This window comes from Camarhynchus parvulus, chromosome 4, assembly GCF_901933205.1.
Source record: "Camarhynchus parvulus chromosome 4, STF_HiC, whole genome shotgun sequence".
In the NCBI taxonomy this organism is placed as follows: domain Eukaryota; kingdom Metazoa; phylum Chordata; class Aves; order Passeriformes; family Thraupidae; genus Camarhynchus; species Camarhynchus parvulus.
The window spans coordinates 42,826,580-42,849,982 of NC_044574.1; the positions used below are offsets into that span (position 1 = coordinate 42,826,580).

The 23,403-nt window shown below is 43.1% G+C and overlaps 1 long non-coding RNA gene across 1 annotated transcript; it reads right to left on the reverse strand.

The window, feature by feature from the left end:
- Window positions 1-18,871: 18,871 nt before the first annotated feature.
- LOC115903791 lies at window positions 18,872-22,786 on the reverse strand. The gene is made up of 3 exons (XR_004060726.1): window positions 22,622-22,786; window positions 21,780-21,922; window positions 18,872-19,037 (listed from the first exon to the last, which is right to left on the reverse strand). It is a non-coding gene; the product is annotated as an uncharacterized LOC115903791 (long non-coding RNA).
- Between the last annotated feature and the right edge of the window lie 617 nt (window positions 22,787-23,403).

Below are 23,403 nucleotides of genomic sequence, written 5' to 3' on the forward strand. Positions count from 1 at the left end.
GACACTATGCTTTCCCTGGGTTTTGCAGAGTGCCTGGCATACTAGAGATGCCAGAGTTAACTAGTTATTAATTATAATAAAATACTTCTACTGAGTAGACATCAGTTCTTAGTATCAACCAAATGTCAGAAGAATATCAGATAGAAGACAAATATCTGATACATAAATATAAATGTACTCAAATTTACTCTTTGTGTGTTAATAATTTTTTAAGATGGGACTGGCTCTACTTTGTATATTTTTTTACCCTTTGTCTCTTTGCAGTCTAAAATGTCTTTTACCAGCCCAGAAGAGCTGTCTGCCTCAGTCACATCAACCAGCATAAGTACAATAGCATCAGCCACTCTTATTTTGGCATAGGAATACCCTAAACCAAGCCCAAGTGTTAGCAGAGCACAAGAAATTGAGAATTAGTGTCTCTCCAGCTCACATCTGACTATTTTTCACAAAGTAATTCCTACACATTAATTTGTAGGAGGTTGGAACATCTTGTTGTATGGTCACTGATGTACTGCTCAGCCATGAGGCATGCCAAAACCTCCACTCTCTCAGAAAGGAGTGACATCTGAGGGGGACAAAGTGCACATGCTCTCAGATTAATGCTGCCAAATTCAGGTGAAAAGGGCAAATTTTACTGAGTTACCAACTGCAGCAGAACTGTTGCACTTGCATGTGCCAACAAAGCTGGAGGTACCAAAACTTACCACACTGAAAATGCACCATGACAATGTTTTTGGGGAGGAAACATGATGTGGAAGCAAGCTGGCCTGCCAAGAGATGCAAGCAACCCTTTTCTAACTCTATGGTTTTCTGTGGCCAGCTGTTCCCAGCATGGCCATCGCCCACAGCAGCCTTGCCTTTGGGAAATGTCCACGTGAGGCAGCGAGGCAGCAGCACAGCACACGGCAAGGACACCTTGAGCTTGTTCTTCACTTCCTTTCCAGCCATGTCACCTCAGGCAAACTGCGCCATGGCCCCACACCTCTGCTAAAAACCTCGTAAAAGGACTGAAACTATTGCAAGCCAGAGAAAAAATCCAGAGTTTAAAAAAAGACATGTCCCAGTCCCACAGTCCCAGCAGAGCTCTCTTTGTTCGCTTTCTGATTTTAGCATATCCAAAGCATGTTTTCAAGCTCCTTTTACCACAGCCACAAGAGCTAAAAACTTGTTTCAAAAAAAAAAAGGAAAAAAGAAAGAAAAGAAGCGCATAAAGCTAGGATTCCAACCTAATCAAAGCACTCTGGGGGTTGGAACAATAAAAATAACACTGGAAGTTTTGAGAGCTGCTAGTGCAGCCAACGTCGCTGTTGTGCCCCCGCCACCTCTAGCTGCCTGAAGAGACAAGCTCAGCCTTCTCAAGAGCCCAGAGACACTTACATGTGTTGAGGAAAACAGGATTATTTTGACAAGAGCTGCCAGGAAGTAAAAGGTTCATACATTCAAGGAAGACTGACTCTTCTATTTACAACAAACCAGCACGGCGGCTCCCAGCCCAGCTCCTAAGGGCTGTCCAGGGCAAAGGTACAAAGAGGTTTTTTGGAAGCCTCAGTGCTCTCCATCTGCCTCCAGGCAACTGTCCTATATTTTCTCAACAGGATCCTCCCAGCTGAAACAAATGCCCCTGGCCAGAAATCAGGCACCCAATGACACCTCGGGGACCTGCCAGAAATGGGGCACACCCACCCACACCTTCCTCCCCACAGGTCCCAATCCATCGCTTTTTCCCCCCAAAACAGTGTGGGGCTGCCCTGCCCACGCTGCTGGTACTGCAGGAGGGACAGATTGCAGGATCACAAGCCCTGCCTCTGCAGCAGGGGTGTAAGCTGTGAGAAAGGGGCAGGGCTCCCTCCAAATGGGGATTTAGCCCATCACACTTTGCCTTCTGCCATCTACACCGTCTTTAAAAGCTATTTCACAAATAAATACATTAGTATGTGGAAAGTTATCCTTAATAGAGTGTGCAAAGGGTTTTGGCACAGAAAAGGTGTGTGATAAAGTGCATTCCAAACCACAGTCCTGATTAAGTATTTAAGAATGTCTTCCAGTGGGGAAAAGGGTGAAGAAAAAAAGTAAGAAACAAAATGAAAAGAACTGAAGCAGCTCATGAAGACACAGATGAATCGTGAAACTCTACACAAAGCTGCCAAAGTTTCAAAAACACTTTCAGGTATGATGTATGAAATCAACCAAGTAAGAGGTGCTTTAAATTACAGATGTATGCAGATCTTGGTGGACTCCAGAATTAACTCTAAGTCTATTAAAACTTTAAACACTCAAGTGTGCTTGATTTGTCAACAAAGGTTTTATATAGTGTTGCAGTTTCCTGATCACCAGGGATTCAACTTGCTCAGCTGAACGCCTTAAGGCTGAGGGCTCAAGGGCGGCAGTCCACTATGCTTTAATGAGATGCAAACCACAAAAACATGGAACATTCCTAGAAATAAATCACATTAGGGGAAGGTCCAGCAGAGCTGCTGAAACCATGATGTGTCACAAATTTAAGAATGAGATCCTGCTATGAACATATAAGATGTTTTGAATATGGCATCTGCTGATATGTTTAGTGTATCATGAGGTATTTCAGCAAGGCACAAACTGAGCACTGCCACCCTACCTCACCTTCCTGTTCTGGAAAACAGAAAGTTTAAACTTCCAGGAAAAGTTCCAGTGGAAAAGTTTAAACTTCCAGGAAAAACAATGAAGTGTCCCCTGATGTGGTGGTCAGAGACCTGATCTTGTGCCGCAGCACTTCTGCCCTAACGACAGACCCAGTTTCACCTGAGTTATCTTCATTTACTGATGATCTCTGAAAGGGATGAAATTATTAGAAGACTAACTTACAAAATACAATGTTTTTACCATGCAAAAATCATACTTAGAGCATCAAAGAAATGGACTATCATCTATTAAACTAAGCAAAATTCCAGCCTGAAAATCAAGGAACATTTCAGAAAAGAAGGTGGTGCACAACAGACCACATCTGCGGTCTCCAGTGGGCACAAGTAGAGAGGTTCAGTCCCCATTTACACCAGCTGAGACACTAGTTTTTGGATGTCAGTGACTCTACCAAGGCTGGATCTATCCTAATGACAAAAAAAAGGGCAAAATCAATGCAGATACAGTGTTGCCTTTTTTTAACAAATCCACCTATGCTCATGGGAAAGGGTGAAGCAGGAATCCCTCTCCCTTGTTGATCTTCAATTTCAAACTTTTTTCCTTTTCTATGTGAACTTATTAAAACCCTTCATACACTTATAAATTCTTCTGTGGTATATGATACATTTAAAGCCAAAATAATAAAAGAATGAGAATGTTTCTGCCTAGAGATACTTAAATATTGAATGCAAATTTCCTGATAAAAATCCTGAAGAATCACAACATAGTCTAGTGTACTATAAATTACGCTAAATCAAATAAATCAGACTATATCGTCCCTGGTGGCTCCTACACAGTCTTTAAATATATTACCCACTCCTCATCAGTCTATTCCACTCAATAACCAGCTCTGTCTTCAGTCCCCAGACCCGCTTTAATTTGAACAATATATTAGCCTTTGCAGTATAAGGGGGAAAGAAACTTCAGGAAGAAGGAAGGCCGGCTTACAAATGAATCTCCCATGGCAGCTCGCTCAGATGTGCAGGATGGATGGCTATTCTGAGCAGCCTGTGTCCCAGGGCAATAAATCCTTCCCTGGTCAGCAGCTGGGAGCATGAGTGGTCCCTGCCTCTGCCTCCCGAGTCCTCAGCCTCCCTTGTCCCTTCCAAACAGAAAGGCTTGCAGCCTTTCCAGCTCCATCCAGAGGGCATAACTCATGGCAGGGCTGGGAAGAAGAAACCAGAAGCCTCCAAGGAGAGGGGTTTCCCTTGGTGGATCTCTCAGCACTGGGTGGTCATAGCCATCCTTGTATGGGAGGTGGCCCTGACTTGGTACGGCCAGAGCCTCCATCCACCAGCCACAGAAATGATGGGATATGAAGAAGACGGACCTGAGCACCACGTCCTATAAGCTGTCATCAGGAGGGTGGAAGAGGGCAACCAAAGGTAGCTGCTCCTCCCTGAGGACTCCTTAAAGCAGGGAGACCAAACCACCTGCTTCCTAAGCAGGGTCCAGGCTAGTGTCCAAGGTGCCTGAGACACAGGGTCACCAGCTGAAACCTGATGGTGCTAAGCCAAAGCTTTGCTCAGCCTTCCCCCAAGAGCAAACAGCCCTGTGTCTAACATCGTAAAACATCTGGTAAGGCTATCAGGAGGGAGACTGCTGAGGATACAGTTTAACAGAGCTGCTGGGATTTTTTTTAATTGCATTTATTTTCACAAATCATAACAATAAAAAAGGAAAAGTTGGAATCCACTCAATTGAGTTAATGCTTTCGGAATTTTATTAATCAACATCTCAGCATTCATAAAGAAATGACACCTTTTAAAACCAGTGGAGAGAAACATTTCCAAATACTTCCAATCAAAAGAAATTATTTTAAACCTCAGATTACATGTATTTTTAAACCAAACCCTCAGGGAGATGGGTGTGAACTCTGAATTATCCCAATTAACTTTAGTGCCAGAGATCAAGGCCAAAAATGCAAAGTCAGCTCTAAGCTTTCCGAGTAGGTTGCTGAGGGTGCTACAATGTCCGTAAAGCAGCTGAGCTTTTTCATGCCCTGTGCCTGGGTTTGTCCTCAAGCACCGCCAGGAAGAGCTCCAGCGCAGCAACATGGAGAACAGTGGTCTTGTGCAGAATAAAACAGCACAGCCTATGATAGCTCTGGTATTGACTAAATAAAATCTGCCTGGTGAGGAGAAACTGGAGGCCAAATTATGTTAATGCCCTTAAAAAGATGTTTACTGACCAAGCAAATGCATTCCTTTGTCTGGTCACATGGTTAGTGTTCACTTAAGGACAGTAATTTCAGTCCTCAAATTCTGTATTTTGTGCCATGGCAGGGCTGAATACCAGAATTCTCACTGGCAATCTGTGGGTAAGTAAGGGGGCAGCACATTAACAGTGCAAGCAGCCCATGATTCTCTGGGAGCCTTCTCCTCCCTAACTCCAAGTCACACATAAGAGACCATGTCTTGTGTCCTATTTAACCCAGAGATGAAAAAGGTAGTTTGAAAATCTAAATATGGTGCACCAAAACTGAATCCCCAAAACCAGGGTCAAAATTACTTCCAGGAGGAACACAAAAGCAGTGAGAGATCTGTGAAGACGCTGGTCTTTATCCTTGCTAGCTGCATTTAAGAAACCATTTACCCCTTCATTTTCCAACACTTAACTTTTCTCTTTTTCTGTGTTATCTGACTGAATTTCCCTTTTCTAAGAAGTTCACTCTCCTTGTCGTCCCATGCTACTTTCTCCATTTGAAATATCTGCTCGGCACTCCTCTCCCTGCAAAGGGAACTCATGAGAGTCCAACCTGTTCCTCTCTGGTAAGGATGACCATCTCTGCCTTCCCTGCTGTCTGGAAGGGGAAGGGCTGTACAGATGGGAAGTTGATAACAATGAAGTGGATGTGAACAAATAGATCTGGTGGATCTGCCCAAGCTGTGAGAGTTGTACCACGTGGTTCAACCAACCAGGTGAAAGAGCAGCTCTGACCCATTGAGTAGGAAGGGAGCACAGATCTGATCATGACCAAGGGGACTTGAGGTGTACAACATATAGCAAATCTCACTGGAACATTATCTCTCTAAAGAAACAAAACAGGATGCAGAGCCACATCTTGCAGCAGCCCCCAGCAAGGTTCTGTCTACCAGTGATGCTGTTCTCCCCCCAGAGAATTGACTCAGCATAACTGGAGTCTTCTGAGCCACTTCCAGCAGGTCCTACAGAAAACAGATGGCCATTCAGTGCACTGACTCAATTCATCTTGTGAAATCAAATGGAAAAAGAGAGGAGTTGACAGAAGGGAGTGGTTGTCACTGTCCCCATGAGATACAGACGCTTTTTTGCAACTATGAATGAAAGAATAACATTCAGAAACTACTAAAGCCATTCATTCAAACACATTCAAACAGATACTATGGAGCACTATTCTGCCACAAAGGCTTATTTAACCAGAAGACAGTGAGGGTCCAGGAACCAACAAACACAGGGTTTGAAAGTTTTCAAGGTGCTAAGCTAAGCTAAGCTAAGCTAAATTCAGAATGATCTCTTACGAAGGCTGGATGTTACGGAGTTCAAAAAAGTTCACTGTGAGCAGAAATGTTCATGTGAGCAAAAGTTACTGTGCATACCTGAGCTTTAGTGTCATACAAAGATCATAGCAAGCCAACTTATCTACCAAGAGCAACAAGGCAAGGTTTTACCACAAGTCCCCATTCCTTAAAACAAGTTTTACTGCAGCAGTTAACACTTGGTGAGGTACTGCCTGCAACAGCAGTCAAGTAGCCCGTGATCCTGGAAGGACCAGATTTCTGTCAACCATGTTTGAGCCAGTACTCAAACCCAGTTTGCAAAGACATCTTCCAGTTGAAGTGAGTGTGAACCTACTTGTTCAGCAGCTGGTGCTGTTCAAGTGTCTGGGAGTAAGGAATCCAATAATTGGATCTTAAATTGCATTGACTCATCCCTCAAGTAATTCAGCAGACTGCAATATTTACAGTCCATTGTTTTAAGAAAATGATGCAAACTATATGTCTTTGTCAGATGAATTAATCACATGAGTAATATGCCCCTGCCTGTTCACAAATATAGCTCCTGATCCAGTTACTTCTCCAGTTGTCTAACTACTGCTTCAGTTAGCTCAGGCTTTTGAGAAGCTAGAGGCTTCAGCAAAAATAACTCACCATTTCAGTCAACTTAGCTCTGTGGCGCCCAACTCCTTTGCTGGTTAGGGCACTGTACAAATAAGATGAAGACTGAGGGCACTGTGCAAATAAGATGAGATTGATACCTTCATTTCATGGATAAGGCAGCTGAGTCATGGTAAAGGTGGTGTCATACCCAAAAATAAACAGTGATGGAGCCAGAAGCACAATCCCAGTCGAAGATACTAAGTCCTGTACTGAAATCCACGCTTTTTCAGATAAGACTGGCAGCCTGACCATTTGAAAAATGTCCATTTATATTCTCAGGTGTCTGAGATGTTATTAAGCTGTGAAGTTGGAATGGAGTACCACAGGAGGACGCCTGGGGATCCCAGCATGCTCCAAGACTGAATCTCATGATGCTCTGGCCACCCCAGAGAACCACAGTTCCCATTTGAAGACATTCAGCTCAGAAAGGCATGCATAGCCTGAATTCAGAAGGAATTGAACACAGAGATACATTTTCTTAGGCATAAGCTAAGCAGAGAGCTGGCATTTGCATAAAGAGGCCAGATCCATCATAAGATTTCCTTGGTGCATTCAAGTTCTAGACTAGGCTAGTGCCAGGAAGAGTAACATTAACGTTACAAGGAAAACCACTGGAAACAGGGTGTTAATAGTGAAAGCACAGGGCTTACCAAATGGAGAAAGAAGACGCAAGGAGGCAGAGAGAGACCAGAAGCAGTGACTGCATAGACTTTGCAGAGGGGCAGAAACACAGCCAAACCTTTACAAGTCTCACACACATGGATTATTGAGAGAATGTAACACAGAAAAAAAATGGAATTTTCCCCTCTCAGGGGAGAAGTCTTTGGGGAGGTGGTTGATGCCAAGTGTTTTCCCTGTGCTTGATACAAGGTTTTGGCAGGTTCCAGTGCACAAATGGAGCACAGATTTGTGTTCATGTAGCAAAGGCGAAGACCTCTACTCTACAGGGATTGAAAGTTCAATGGCTTTGATTATTTGAATGAACACATCACATTTTTGATGGTGGAAAGCCTGCAAAGGTTTACATAAATGAAGTTTTGATCAGAGGCAAAATACCAGGGATAGAGACTCTGCTCAAAACTGAAAAGAAACAGAGTGCTGGTCTAAAGCTGAATAATTTAAAAAAAAACTTTATGCGTAGTATAAATACATTCTTACGAGAAAAATGAACAGAGCAAAAGGGCCAGAGAGGTAGCAGGACCAAGACCATCACACTCTAGGTACACCAGTGGAGATGGGTAAAAAAGGACAGACATACCTCAAAATTACAAATGCAAAAAGGAAATTTATGCTTAATCCAGCTACTTGACCTAAGAATCTGAAAATGGATCTGTGCAGACAGGACCATAAAATGCTGGTAGCATCAGAAGGTCTGAGGTAGTTAATCAGAGGACTTTATTGGAGAAGCTCAGCCCTGAGAGCTAAAACAGTACGTGAAAAACAGAGAAGCCCTTGGACTCTTCCATGAGAAGTACTGGGGAGGTCCTCCCTAAAGCATGAGTTTAAGTCTCATAGATTCTAATAAAAGTGTCAGTGTGTTGTAAAAGAGAACAAGGTTTGATTATGGCATTTGGGTGTCAAAGGTTTCATGTCTCCATGGACTGGTTGCTTATAACAGCTGGAAAGGACACTATGTCACCTACTGCTACTGCTGAAAGGAACACGACAAACTTGCCCTGGGAACAGTGAAGATTTCATTGTTATTAGGAGAGAATATTAGTACATGATATAAAAAACCTAGAAGGGAGAACATAGTCAGAAACACAGTCTCTAGAGCAAAACTCCAATGCAGGTGAAAACAGCAGAGGTGGGTGATACTGCAGTGGCCTCTAGTGAATGGGACAGCTGAGTCCTTCTCCTCCAAGGGCTGCAGAACAGGCCAAAGGGAGCAAGAGACACATCTTCATGTTACAAGGAAAATTGTCATCTCCTTCCCAGTAAGGCAGGGAGGGGAGATTAACCAGCCATCCCTAGGATGCTCTCTTGGTACAGACTTCCACAAGGACAGAGGACTTGCCCTGCTTTTATACCTCAAGCTCCTGGCTGGGGAAGTGACCCACTCCAAGCTCTGCCCCTGCAGAGTCCATCTCCTGGAACAGAGCATGCAGTGCCTGAGTGCCTCCTCATACAGCTCAAAGCCCCTGGTTCCTGGAGAGAGGATTAGCAGGAGACAGCACCACTGAACAAGGAGCTGCTGTACTAAGCATGTTACTCTTCACTCAATGGTGCATGACCACAGGTTCAACCCACCAGTGATCCAGAGTTTTAAATAAATTGCAGTGAAGTCCCAGGTACATGGCTGCAAGTCCCCTTTATACCAGCATGATGGGCCACTGAGCAAAGCCATCAGTGTAATAAAGCACCTATTGGCAAAGGAGAGAGAGAGGTAATCAGATCTATATGTGGTACTCTCAAATTATAAAATAACAAAAGAGGCATATGAGCTGTCAGCTGCAGACTTTTTTTTTAAGTAATGAGAAATCAAGATTGCCTATGCCATTAGAAAGTGAACTCAGGAACTTGCTGGTGCATGAAGAAATATTTAAAGAAAATCCAATAATAAAACACAATGGGCCATCCTGAAAGCTGCTGCTGTGCACTGGAAATGATTCTGTACATCTGTACAGGAAACCAGAGGTGGTTCTGCACGTCTGAGAAATAACTGTCTCAAGCACCTTATCCAAACCTTACGCAGGAGGAAGATGAGGAATGTGTCTACAGAAATTTTGACCAGCAAGGATAATTGCATTAGCCTGAGCTCCCCACAGCACTATTTACTTCTGCCCAGTGCTATGGGGAAGCAAGAAGTAGACAGAATGTAAATTGGATGATCACGGTTACTTTGATTAACAAGCAAATGAGAAGCTTTTCATATCCTTTCTAATCTCAATGGTGCTTGCTAAATGCTATTAGAACAATGAAGCTTAGCTGGGAAAGGACAAGGTAGGCAATTGTGCTTTTACAAGTCTCTGGCATGACCTGCTTGGACTGACCACTGGGTTACACAATAGTGGGCATTTAAATGTCAGCCACTAAAAGAAATCATCTCTCTCAAACTTCAAGGCCTCATGGGCTTTTTGACCCAACACAGAAATGCCAATTGAATTATAGGAAACTCTTGTTATTGTGCAGGCTGTGCACATGCTTCTGGGGTTTTTGAGAAAAGATGATGCTCAGAGACAGCACAACAGTTTCTTCATGCTGATATCCCACCAAATACACAGATTCCTAAACATGAAAGGAACATAAATATCTCCAGCTATGGCCTGATTCAGTCAGAGGACATCTCTACCTCCCTTATGGCAGGCAATCAGAGGAGTTTATTTTGTTACTTGCTGCTACAAAGAATACTCCCAGTAACTTGTCTTTCTTGACAGGACAGTTGATGTTTCTACCACCGAAATATCAGTTGGGGTTTCAACACAGCGGAGGTTTCCATCACTAAAAGTTGTGTCTCTGAATTCACAGCTTCCTACAGACATCTGTAGAGCCAAGAGTTCTCCCTGAGTCTGTAACACACGAGTGGGATGTATGAGTCTGTTTCCCACAGATGCCATCACTCTTGCAGCAAACACACACATGGAAAGGAAGCAGCTCCTTCAGTCACAATTATCTGGTTTCCTTTACACAAACAGCAAAGTATGAGACAAAGACAAGTCTTGGAGGGTACCCATTGCACGCTGGTTTCACCTTGGTCATCTGAAACCATAGATGGGGTTTCTTGGCCAATTATTAAAAGTACTTATTGGCCAAATATTAAAAGTACTTATTTCCTCTTTGCTTGGGAACAACTGCACCCAAAGCTGTAGCAGACAGGAGTGCTGTGCTGAAAAAGGGGTTGTGTGTTCCCATCCCTGTGGATTCACGAGTGGGCACAGATGTTAAGCCTTCCCTTTCCCTCGAAATTCCTATCCTATATTCCCCTGTCAGCCCCTCCTTGACAAAGCAAGAAGATAATTTGCAGAAAGAAAGATGCATTTCTCCCCTTTGTTTGGATAAAATGGCATATTTCATCCTTTGAAGTACATACTTGTTCCACAGAGTCCATAGGGATTCAGAACCAGAATATACCAACTAATGATGATGGCTGATTGCGTCTTGTGCATGCCTGTCTCAGCCAGGCTGTAGCCTACACTGGTGTTTCATTTGTAGGCAAAGACAGCAGGACTGCTCCCTGCAAGTGGAGAGCAGCAGCTTTACTGCTCTAAGAGATGCCATTTAAAGCAATGTTAAAGACAACTTTTTGGTAGCTACCTTGTGTGTATATAAAAAATATTTAAAAACCAAATAAAATTACTGCTGTCCAGCGCAAAGTTAGTGGATCTCTGACTTGCTGGCATTTGCTTTTGGACTGAAGAGGGAAATATCTCTGTAAAGTTTCCATTGATCTATAAAGCAGAAACATCTGCTGAAATTGTTGTCCCAGGCCATCTCTGACTGCAGTCAGCAGGAGGTGAGCCTGTGGTTAATAAACTTTCTCCCTCCCTTCCACAGTAGATGTCATTGCAATGAATACGAAGCACAATAAGTCAGTTTACAGGATACGGTCTAACTCAGCCAGAAAATACAAAACACAAACATGGAAAAAAGGCATCACTAGAAGACTCTCAACAGCTTTCAGATTAGTGGTGTACTCCTGCCAATGCAAAAAGAGAAACACTGGACCAGCTGCCTTGAACCAGCCCCGGGACTTGCTTCCATTAAAAATGCCATAAAGACCATTTTAAAGCTCTCCTCTGCAATCCTATATAAAAGTGCTTGCAAGGCTGGGATTTAATAAAATACTGTCTTCTCTGGCAGGACTTTTTGAGAATTTAATTCAATTTGCAGTGTAGTTTAAGCCACATACGCACATTGAGAACTTTAATTTCCTCAGCGGTGCTAATCGGCATGCACTTCCAATGTGGCTAACAGCATCCCACAGGTATCAGAGTAGTGGAAACTTCCCAGCACAGAGATGACATGGAATTTACTGCTGGCAGCAATATTAAAAAAATCAAGCAACATTGGTGCTCTCCTGGGCAAAGTTCCCACAGGCTGCTTTTCATGACACTGCTGGTTGTTTCCACCTACAGGGCATGTCAGAGAGCAGCCTACAGCATTTCACCTGGACATCTTCCCTGTGAAACCAACATCACTCTCCCACCACAGCCAGCAGTGGCATGGGGCACTGGTGGGTCCTTCACCACCCACTCCCACCACAGTGCCCACCACAGCTTCCTGCACCCTGCAGTTGTGAACACCTGCTGCTTCGGCCCCTCCTATGGGAAAACGGAGACGACAGAGAGAGGACAGCTCTCTGCGCCTGATGCAGCCAGCAAGCCCCAGACTGGTTTGTGAAAAGGCTGTTTGCTGTACTAGGGGCAGTGATCTGGGCTGGTCTGAGGCTGAGGTGGCTCACCCTGCTCAGGGAGGACTCAGCTAGAACCATGAGGCAAGCACCCCAGCAAAGTCCACCCATGGCACAGCCAGCACCGCTGCCCCCAGGGTGTGCCAGGACCTCCTGAGGCTGTGCCATTCCCTGGGCCCTGATTACTCTAGGTCCTAAAGAGCCTGGGGGTAAGTGTCCAGCAAAGAGCATAGCTACAGACACAGCCAGGGCTTCTCTGAGGCTTAGCAACATTGCCCTTCTCCTGGGGAACCTAAAGTTAGCTGGTACAGAGAACAGCCAGAATAGCAGCATCAACGAGACTCTTCTCATTATGCCACGCTGGTTACAGCATGTCACTCTGTCATCACCCTATCATTCCTCTGCTGCGCACACCACTGACTGTAACTTTAATGGTGTTACACTTACCAAGGTTATAATTACACATTACAGTGCGGCTTTCCTATGCCAGGAGAGGACTAAACGTACAATTACACAGCTCATAAATAGGAGGACAGCACACTACCGCACAAGCGCACATGTCCACATAAAACCTTTAATTACAGTTGCAAGCAGATTATAGAGATTTTACAAATCTGTTATTCCAACTGTGGCAATTGTTAGCACCACCTCTTGGAGAGAACCTCCATCTGCACAGGGCTTCTCCCAGCAATGCCTCTCTGTGCTGTGCTGAGAGCTATTGTACCTGCAGAGCCAGTCATTATCAAGGAAAGCATTACTAAAAAGGAGCTTGATGGGTTTTATTGTTACTATTCTTGTTTCCATTATTTAGATATTGGATCTTTAAATTATTTGAGTATTTAGAAACACTGACTACTGATAATCAAAGGTGTAGTCAAATGAAAAAGCATGTGTGTCAGATTCAGTGACCCCCTCAAAAGTTTAACACCAGAGCTAAAGAGAAAAACATATGGCAAATACAAATGATTAGACAATTATAGATACTAAGATTAACTGCCACTGTGACAAGATGAGAACTAAGGGCTTTCTTCCAAAACCACCCTTCATCTGAGCCATAAATACCCATCAAAGGGGATCAGAGGGAAAAATAATCTCATCTCTACACCCAAGAGGGTTTCTGGGAAAAACCTACTGCATGTTATAAATGTGAAAAATCATGATGCCATCACACTCTATCAAGAGGATCTCCCAAAATAAATAGTAGTTTATTCTATTAATTCCTTTCTGCTGATTTAATTTTCAATTTTAATTGTGCAGAACAGGCAGATAAAAACAAACGATTGATGTTTTTTTGAAATGTACAAAACCTGAAAAGTATGCACTTCTCTTAACATATCTTTTACATTGCTTACAGAACTTTGCACTCAGAGCTGCTCACTGTGGGGCAGAGTCCTGTGATTTATGAGGGGCAAGAACTTCACAAATAGGAATGGGCCACTTTTTCTTCTCCTCCTTTTTTTTGTCACATTAGAATAACAACAACAACAAAAAAACAAAACACACAAAATATGAGAAAACTATCTCAATGTCTTTTAGATTTCCTAGCTTTGTGTTTGTTTTCTAGCATCTTATTCTTATGCATATTACTTCAGGAGGGAAAGTTTTCTATTTGCCTACAGCAATTTCATCTTCCTTCTTCATAGCTTCAGCAACAAAAACATCTCAGCTTGGGGGCTCATAAAGGCAGAATTAACAAGAAAATACACATATATACTGAGCCACATGAACCCTGATCACAGATAGAGATAGGAGCACACACATGCATAGATACAGTCAACTTCTACTTCCCTTATTCATTGTGAAGTCCAACTGGAAGTACTTAACAGAGGGATATGAAGAAAGTGTGCAGGATATGGGTCTGGAACTTGGAGAAAGAAGTAAATTTCAGTTCTGAGGGTCAAATGAGTTTGTGATGCTTTTGTAAAATAGCAGGAGCTTAAGTCAGCATTTTCAGGATTTATTTTCAATTTTAAGTGTTTTAAAATGAGACTGAGCCCTGATCTTTTTAAAGGGGCATGATGATTTCTCAAAACCAGACCCCTTGCTCCAGTCACATGAAATGCAGTGCAATCAATTTTAGCTCTTATTTTTTAAAATCCCACATTTTGACTATGATGGTGCTTGGCTTTTGGTAAGGTTTTTGGGTGTGAAGTCTCAGCTGAAAGTGTGCATGCTCACAACTTAGCCACCTTCCTGTCAATACGAAAAATTGACCAGGAGGAAATGGAAGAAATTTTACAGTAATTTTTTGCAACATTAATTAATTCTTTGCCAGGGAAAACAATGGGAAAACACACATGTATTTGATGGCCTCATTCCCTGAATAATGAGTTTGTGATGCTTTTTGTACAATAGCAGGAGCTTAAGTCAGCATTTTCAGGACTTCCTCTCAATTTTCAATTATTTAAACTTAGACTGATTTTAAGATTACCATGACAATGAAACACCCCAGGAGCCCTCACACCTCTATATTCTGCTACATTAGGACAGATTTCTAGTGAAAGAAGGACAGGTCTGCAAGGATACAGAAGAACTTAATTGAACAGAGGCCTTGACACAACACTAGTGGTGTCCACACCAACAGGAATGGAGGGAAGTGAGTTGGGTGAGGAAAGTTGAGTAAGGTCCTCTCAGATTTTAGAGATTGAAGCGGGAAAATAAACAAGTATAAAGCAGTCTCCTGCGTCAGAAGGCAAAGCAGGAACAAGAACAAAGTACCTGAGAGGAGGCACAGGACAGCATTCAGAAATTAAAAGTGGGAAAGAACTAGTTAAAAACAAATAATGAGCGACTGGGTCATTTCCACCACTTGCACTCATGGATGAACATACATGCCAGTAAGGTCTGCAGTAATTTGCAATATTACAGGACACTCTGGGAGATGTATTCATTCCCAGAGGTTAAAAAACTGACTGCTCAACACAACACACTGATGGCATCACTGTATCAGTCTAAAAAAAACACTGGAGGAAAGACTAAGCTCACCCCCCACTACACAATGGAATAGAGCTCCCTACAGTGTGCAGACTCAGGATGTGTTCACTTCAGCGCTTCCCCATCAACAAGCAGCAGCAGACAGCCCAGGCCCTGTCAGTGCTGCAGGGGAAATAGCCAAACCCACTGAATGGCATTCACCAGCGGTTACAAGCCTTAACAAAAACAGCCAAGTCAGCACATCCTTTGACCTAAATCAACAAAACAAAGTGCTTGGGAGAAGCACTGTCGTATTCGCAGTGGACAGCATCTTTCCAAGATGAATGCCCAAGTTTTATTCCCCTCTTAGATGCCGCAAATGGTTTTTGGCAGATGCTTCTACACCCAGATGGCGCCAAGTTAACTACTTTTATTATGCCTTTTGGATGGTAATCCTTCCACAGACTTCCTTTTGGCATTGCTACTGCACCCAATATATTCCAAAGGAAATGACAAAGCTACTGCAGCACCTGGAAAGGGATAGCTGCTTGTACAGACAAAGTCCTGGGATATTGCCATTGGGAAGAGAAATATGATAAAAGCCAGTCTAGATTTCCAGAGACAGTTGGTATTCAGGTCTGAAAGGCAATAAGCACTGGGCTACATCAAACTAGCTGAACAACTGAGATAACACACATGAAAACCAGGCACTAAGGCAGACTGAGAAAGGGTAAATTGGCCTAAGAAAGTAATAAATTAATGCAAACTCCTGAATCTATGTCAAAGTGAAATGAAGACTGGGTTATGAATGGTAGCAATATATCCTTGTAATGAACTCCTGGAAAATGAAATCACCTGATATTTGAATATAATACAAGAATATGTTTTCACCTGAGTGGAAGCCCTACCTGAAGCACATAATTCTCCTTTCCCATAACCACTCAGAGCCACCTGCAACATAACAACCCAGTCAGACTGGCGGGGCTGCTATGTACTGCTCCTAGACATTTGCTGACGACATAAATCACTCTCTGCAGACTGAGAACTGTCTCATTGTAAAGGAAACACGTGAAAAATGTAGGGAAAAAGCTCTTCCAGAGAGTTAATTCAACTTTTGACTGACCACAAACCACTTGTACCCCTGATAAATAAGAAAGACTTGGATCATGTGCCAGTGACTTGTCAAGCCCTACTTAGGGCTTAACTAGGTAGAATCCGCAGACATAACACAGTGTTGTGCCTGGCACAGCCTTGCCCACTGGCACTACCCTGCTCAGATAACTTGCAAATGTGACAGATGTATGAATATTGCAAGTCACTGAGGAAATTAAAGCTTTATGAGAGAGGTCTGCAAGCCTTAAAACCAGTGTCTGATTCATACTTATAACACATCTGATTGGCCAATACCAAAAATGTAGAGCTGCAATATTAGAGTGTGGGAAAAGTGACTGCCTTAAGTGCATTAGAATCATATCTTTATTCCAGAAAGAAGTAAAATCTCAGAGCCAATATGGTTATCCCAGCAAAAATATCCCTGTGGTACTTCATTACCAAGAATTTTATGAATAAGCTGAGATGTCTGCTTAGTGGTGTGCCACAGGCAGAAGACATCCTGCTCTTTCTAGCTAGGCCTGTGTGTCCTTGCCTGTGAAACACAAAGACTACTGCAGTCTGCCACTGAAGGGTGAGATACCACCTTGATCCTCTGAGTTAGGCACATTCCTCACAAATGACCTCCTGGCCCAGTCCTTTCCCACAGGGACTCTCCTGTGTTAGGGCAGTAGTGCTGGAGAAACAATTATTTCCCATTTATTCATGACCCTCCTGGCTAGGTTATTATCCTTTAACATAGTGACTTCTAAACAAATGTTTTTACTTAAGTGTTTTAAGGTTTAAGCCTTCCAGCAATGCACTGTACATCTCTATCTGACATTTTCTCTCTCTCTTCACTCTCATGGAATTCTTGCTTTCAGCAACCACATCCATAGTTTTTGATTTCTGGAAAAAATTCTCCTTTCTCATGGTGTCTTGCTCGATCATTGAAGCTGACATGCCAAAAGCTTCCCACCAAGATCTTGTTGGCTTTTTTGGCATCCCACTTCTCCACATCTGTTATTTTATATAGCTATCCATAATATTACAATTATTGTGCCAGTAGCTTGTCCTCTTCATATGCAGATCATATCTTTCACAGATTTCTCCCCAAATGGGTGCCTTCTCCGCTACATTAGCTACTCCAGTCCCCAAAAATCCATCTGTATGAAAGCTCTGTTTTCCCAAAACCATAAATCACCGAGGCCCAAAAATATCTGACAGCCCTATACATCATAAAATAATGACCAGAAAGTAATGCATTCATAACTTGTGATTGAAGGCCAATGAAAGTGACACAAGAAACTTTCCTTTCCCCCATGCTGTTGCAGCTTAAGTAGCATCCAGAAACTTGCTAATGACTGATGCCCACAAAAACAGAAATTAATGCTGCTTTTCAAGGAATTATCAGGATTACTTTTTATTTATATTAAAGTGAGCTTCTGTTTGTAGACCTTAAAGTGATACTGCATACCATTCCCTTACAAATCAGGAGAAGCACACAACAACCTGTGCGTCTCAGAGGATATGCCATCCTTTGCCCACAATCTAAAAATTTGCCTTGAAATGTTGGTGAAAACTAGAAGACAGGGATAAAGAAGAGGCATCCCTGAACAGAGGAACATCATGAAGAAGCCATACCCATTTTTTATGATATTCAGCAATACAAAATATCTAAGTCTATAGAAGGCAATTGGATATAATCATAACACATGCTCTTATTCAATGTAAGATAAAAACTAACATTTATTGCCTACTTAACATTCACATTTCATTCTACTAAAATTTTGCTCACAGTCTCATTTCATCTGTGCAATTTGCTGGGCCCTGGCTACTGCCTAATGGACATTGCTCATCACTGTACAGCATTTTTGGGGAGAGGAGAAGGAAAACAGATGAACAGGCACCATGGCTTCTCAAGCCACAGTTGAAGAGAGGGATAACCCAAGGTAATGGTTACCATAACAGTACCACTTTTCCTCTTATCCTACCCTTTCTATAATGGTTTTCTATACTATCTCCTATATTATCTCACACTGCATGTTGTCCCACTTGAAAAATTTACTCATGGGTCTACAATGGGGCATGGGCATTTGCAGTTTATTGGGTGGGCACCTCCATCAGCCAAGGTCAAACCACTGCAGCCTGTCAGAGTGACAGGTCTATGATTTGTGAGACCTTACAGGAAAAGTCTAACATTTTTTCTCCCAATGTCAGTGTTAAAAGCAAAATCAGGTACATTTTTTAGCCAAATCTCACAATCAATAAAATCCACCACCCCGAACAAAAAAAAACCAAAAAAAAAAAAAAAAAAAAAAACCCAAAAACAAACAAACAAACAAAAAAAACCAAAAACAACAACAACAAAAAAAACCAAAAAAAAACCCAAAAACAAAAACAAAACAGCTGAGCCCCAGACCTCAAAGCAAGCAGTTAATGAGTCTTAACGACTGAATTATCATTAAAAATTCACAAACAGAAAGAAAAAACTTCACCAAATATTTGAGAAAATCAACACCGAGACTGCTCCCAGCCCTTGTCAGGAACTGTTCAACACTAGAACAGGTCAAAGCTCTGAAAAGCAAATGTCTTTGTCTCCAGGCATGTGCACAGTTATGTCTAAAGAGTGCAGTGTTCAACTTACACCTGGGCTTTTTTTTGGAAAAGAGGAAATAGGTGTTTTCTTACCTGTCTCTTGAAAGAAAGAAGAAAATCTTGTCACAGGGCACAGTTGAGCACAGGAACACAGAAAGGGCCTGCAGCATCCCTGCTCCCAGAGAGATGCACAGCTTCACCAAACCAGGCCAAGGAATACATCATCTAATTGCACAGTCAGGTCTGCTTTCAGCATGGGGTTGGACCAGATGACCTCCAAGCATCCTTGCAATCTAGAATTTAATGATTCTAATCAGTAAATAATAAAAAAAATATATATTCTACCAGTGAGATGTTTTTGATATGTTCTTGTCATAGCTATAATAGCTGATCTAAAGTATTCAATGTGAAAAATATATTGTCATACAAATTCCTCTTCTGCAGCGCACTGTTTGTGTGTTTTACAGCACACTTTAAAATAGGACACAACCATAGGCCTTTACTTTGGTTTACTCCTTACAAAGACCCCTCTGTGAAAGAAGAATCTTGTGCTAAGTGGCTTAGGGCTACCACATCTGCAGCGAAGTCATGAGCTGCTGGGACAAGGATCTTACACCTTTCCTGCCTCTCCCTGTACATCTCTGGCCCTCATGGCACACATCCTGCAGTGCCCAATTACTTCCCCTTATCTACAGTATTCGTAGAACTTTCTGGGGTTTGTGTCTGGCCATTATTTTTGTACCAATCTTGCAGCAAGTGACCACAGCATTACCTTTCCAAACTGTGTGCTTGAAAGTGTTATCCATTTCAATAGGAAAGAAAGCCCAAGGACACAGATGCTGAGCAAGTATCTAACTGCTTAGCTTTCTACCAGACAACCAAGGGTTTTTTGCTTAACTGCCAAAAGCAGAACAACAAAACTGTTTGCCAGATCCTACTCACTGTCCATGCAAGTCCCTTCCCATCCATCAGAGACTGTTCAGCTCCAGACAGGACAGGGCAGAACAACCTGGCCCTTCCCTTCAGCTTTATTGCCCACTGCAGGCACATACATGTGTCCCACCCCAGAGAATGTCAGGCCACTGGCCATTGACATAATAATTCCTTTGAAATGCCAGTGCTCAAAACCAGTAGAGTCCCCAGCTACCCTTGTAGCAGTGAAAGCCAAGTTTCCAAAGACTGCAAGGCAAAGAGGGGTGTTTCCAAGGGCAAGAATAGCAGTCATGTTCCTGACTGGTTGCTGTCCTTGAAAAAAAAAAATTGTCTTGCATGTGTGAGCAGCTGGGGCAGGGCATGATCTTCCTCCAGGGACATCCTCTCTTTGCATTGTTTTCCCTTTTTAAGAGTACAAGTGTTGGGCAGCCGCCTGCAACTGTTTCACTGTAGGATGAAATGAAATATAGTGTTCTTAATAAAAGAAAAAAGTAACTCACACAATAGGAAGATTTAGTTAGGTTTCTGAAAAAGGAAGAGCAAAGAAGCAGTTCTCCCCACATGTCTAAGGCATCTGAGAGTAAATGTTTGACTCATATAGCTGCAAGGGGTTCGGCAACATATGCCAAATTTCCAGTGGGACAGGCAGAAGGGCCAGTGAGAAGGGATGCTGACAGGCTAGGAAAGGAGTAGCAGTGTGGTATTTTAACAAAGACAAAAAGTGTAGCTCTGCATGTGAGAGCAGCTTTGCTAATGCAGTTGAGTTTCTCAGGCCACATAGCTGAACTGTCAGTGGGTTTGGCTGTGTCACCTCAGTATAAGCAAAGCCTGATGAAATGTGAGTAATTTCTAAAAGAAAGCATTTCTGTGGGTTTGATTCTCTGTTTTGTGGTCATTGCCTTGGAAGGAACAATAGTAATTTTGGGCTTTTGCACTTGTATATATAAAACAAAAAGGGGGAGATAGAGATTTAGCAATGGTTAAAACCTTGCTGAGGGCCTGCAGTCAGAGCCTTGCTGGAGCCACAGGGTCACCTGGACTGCTGGCAGCCAGCTCTGCGCAGGCAAGGGGACTGCCTGCTCTGGGGCTTGGCACAGGTTGCCCTCCCATTCCACCTCCTCCATGCTGGGAGCTGAGCTGAGGGTGAGGCAAGCAGAATCTCACCTGACAGAGCTAGGGAGGACACTCACACTGCCCCTGCTCCACACCCAGCACAGGCACACTCTCTCCCTCCAAACCTGAGCGTCAGGAACTGGCAGGATAAGCAGGAGACACTGGAAATCAGCCAGTGCAGAGCAGTGACATGAGTGCTCAGGGTCTTATCAACACCTAGAGTCACTTGAAGGAAGGCACCTTCCTCAACATGGCTTCCATGTCCCTACATTGTCCCCCTAGAGCCGGTCCATACACTGGTCCCCACCAACCCATTTTTTCCAGAACAGTTAAACACTGTGCAGAATGGTTAAGACTCACGATTCCTCAGCTCAAATTTAACATCTCCTTGCCTCACAGATGCATCTGCTGTTGAGGACACTTTCCTCTCTGACTTTTCAGGAGCACTCTGGCAGTCACAGTCCCACTCCCAGAGACACTAAATGCTGGGACCAAAGCCCCTTCGCAGAGTGTGGCTCCAGTGACCTGACAGGTGCCCTGCCTGACTCCCTACACATCCCACACAGACAAGATTTCCTCAGCAGCTCAATCCCAGGTTTCTCAAGGCAGGGGCTCAGACCTCTGGTTCCTTTAAGTAATTTTATTATGGCAGCAAGAGAGTAAAAGCTCAAGCTTTTGCCTTGGAGAAGGGACACTGAACAAAGGAAACACTGGGCTTTTATACCCTGAGGCTGGGGTCTTCCTCCTTCCACAGCTGCTGCTGTGTCTCTGAGTGTTTGGTCACCTGTCTGAGCTAAAGATCCTCCTGCCCTTTGTTGGGCAAAGGGGCAGCACCAGGTCACAGCCTCTTGCTTCGAGCTGTCCTCACCCAGGGCTCAATCCAAGCTGCACCCTGAGCTACCTACATGGTAGCTACCTACATCATGGACTCCTCAACAACTGCCATAGGGTTAAGGGCCTGGCAGCTCCTACCTCTGGCAGGAGCTCACCTTTGAGCTCACAGAAGTCTGTCAAATCCAAGGCACTTCAAAAGCCCAAGTAACTTGCATTATGAAAGCTGTGTAGATGTTTCCAACAAAATTTTGACTCGCTGAAAAATTTCCAAGGAAATCTAAGAGTTCACTGTGCAGCTCTGAGTTGAGAAAAACAAAAACAAAATAGCATGGTCTTACTTGGGTTGCAACTGTAGCTCAGTTACAGTTATCTGCTCTAAAAAATCTTTTCCTTTATTAAAATTCTTGAACAATAAAAAGTTGCCTCTATCCCCCCTAAAATGCAGTGTAAGCTTTGTAGCTAACTAGGAAAGAGATCTGTAACACATATTATGCCATTTGACACATTCCAGAAATAATTTTCCAATAGCATTGAAACAGAATGAGTGCAGTGCATATAAACAAACAGAAGGTGCTTTGGGGCTTGATCTTTAAGGGTTCACCTCCCAATTCTTCCTGCAAAAGTGGTGTCTCTGGCTCTGATGCTCCTGCAATGGTTGTACAAAAACTCATATATTTAGCTTTGTAATTGTCCCAAAACATGGTTTTGATACCCACATAAGCTGTGGCTTGCTGGTTTCTTGGGTTTACAAAGCTTGCAGGGCTACATTTTTCTGACCAATTAAAGGCTTACTACAGAATTGTTTTAAAGGGCATGATGGCTGTATGCACTGAGGTTTATCTCAAGATAAGACAACACCTTTCCACAAGCAGAGAAGGAGCAACAGCTTCTGTCCTGTGTACCCTGAATGTCCTGAGCATGGCAGGTCTGCAGAGTGAGAGATGCCTGGAATATCTATGGAGTGTAATACCCCCCTTAAAGCAAAGGCTGCACTCACCCATAGCTCAGGTGAAGATGTTGGCATTGTTGATAGCTCTTTTTCTGTACTGTTGCATCAAACTTCGCCTACAGTGAATGCTGTAGGCAAAGCCAGCTCCATGCTGAGGAATGACACTCTCTGTCCAGAGCCAGAGAAAGGCCAGCCCAGATCGAAGACCTCAGTCCAAGAATCAGCTCTCCCTATATGCTGAAAGACACATTTCCATCCTGCCATGCTGACTGTTTACATGTTCCATCCACAGGGCTTAGGAAGCTGTCCCAACCGAGCATCTTCATTTAGAGCAGCAAGAGAGACTGTCACAAGTCATTCACAATCATTCACAGTTTCTTTCCACCCTTAAGATGGAAAGAGACCAAGGAAACCAATGAGATGCATTAATAAGACTATTTCAGTTACTCTTCTCCACTTACTTACCAATTACTTTTATACTCTGCATCTGTCTCTCACTTACTGGCTTGCAGATACTTTGATAGCAAGCCACAGAAACCACTGCAGCAAGTACTTCACCAGTACTGGGGAAACTCTCGGGGGAGAGGAGAAGAAATAAGTACAAAATTGTTACTCTTTTTGCTCCCTGCGTTTATTTATTTTGGACCCATTGGGCTAGACCGCAACTAAAACTTTATGAACCTAATAAAATTCCCAACATTCTCAGACATGGGTCGTGATGTTTATATATTAGGCAGAATACAAAGGTGTATTTATGAGGAGACTGGAAGTACTTAGAGATGCTTGAGCTCAGGCAAAGCATAAAACACACATAAGAAATATTTTCAAAC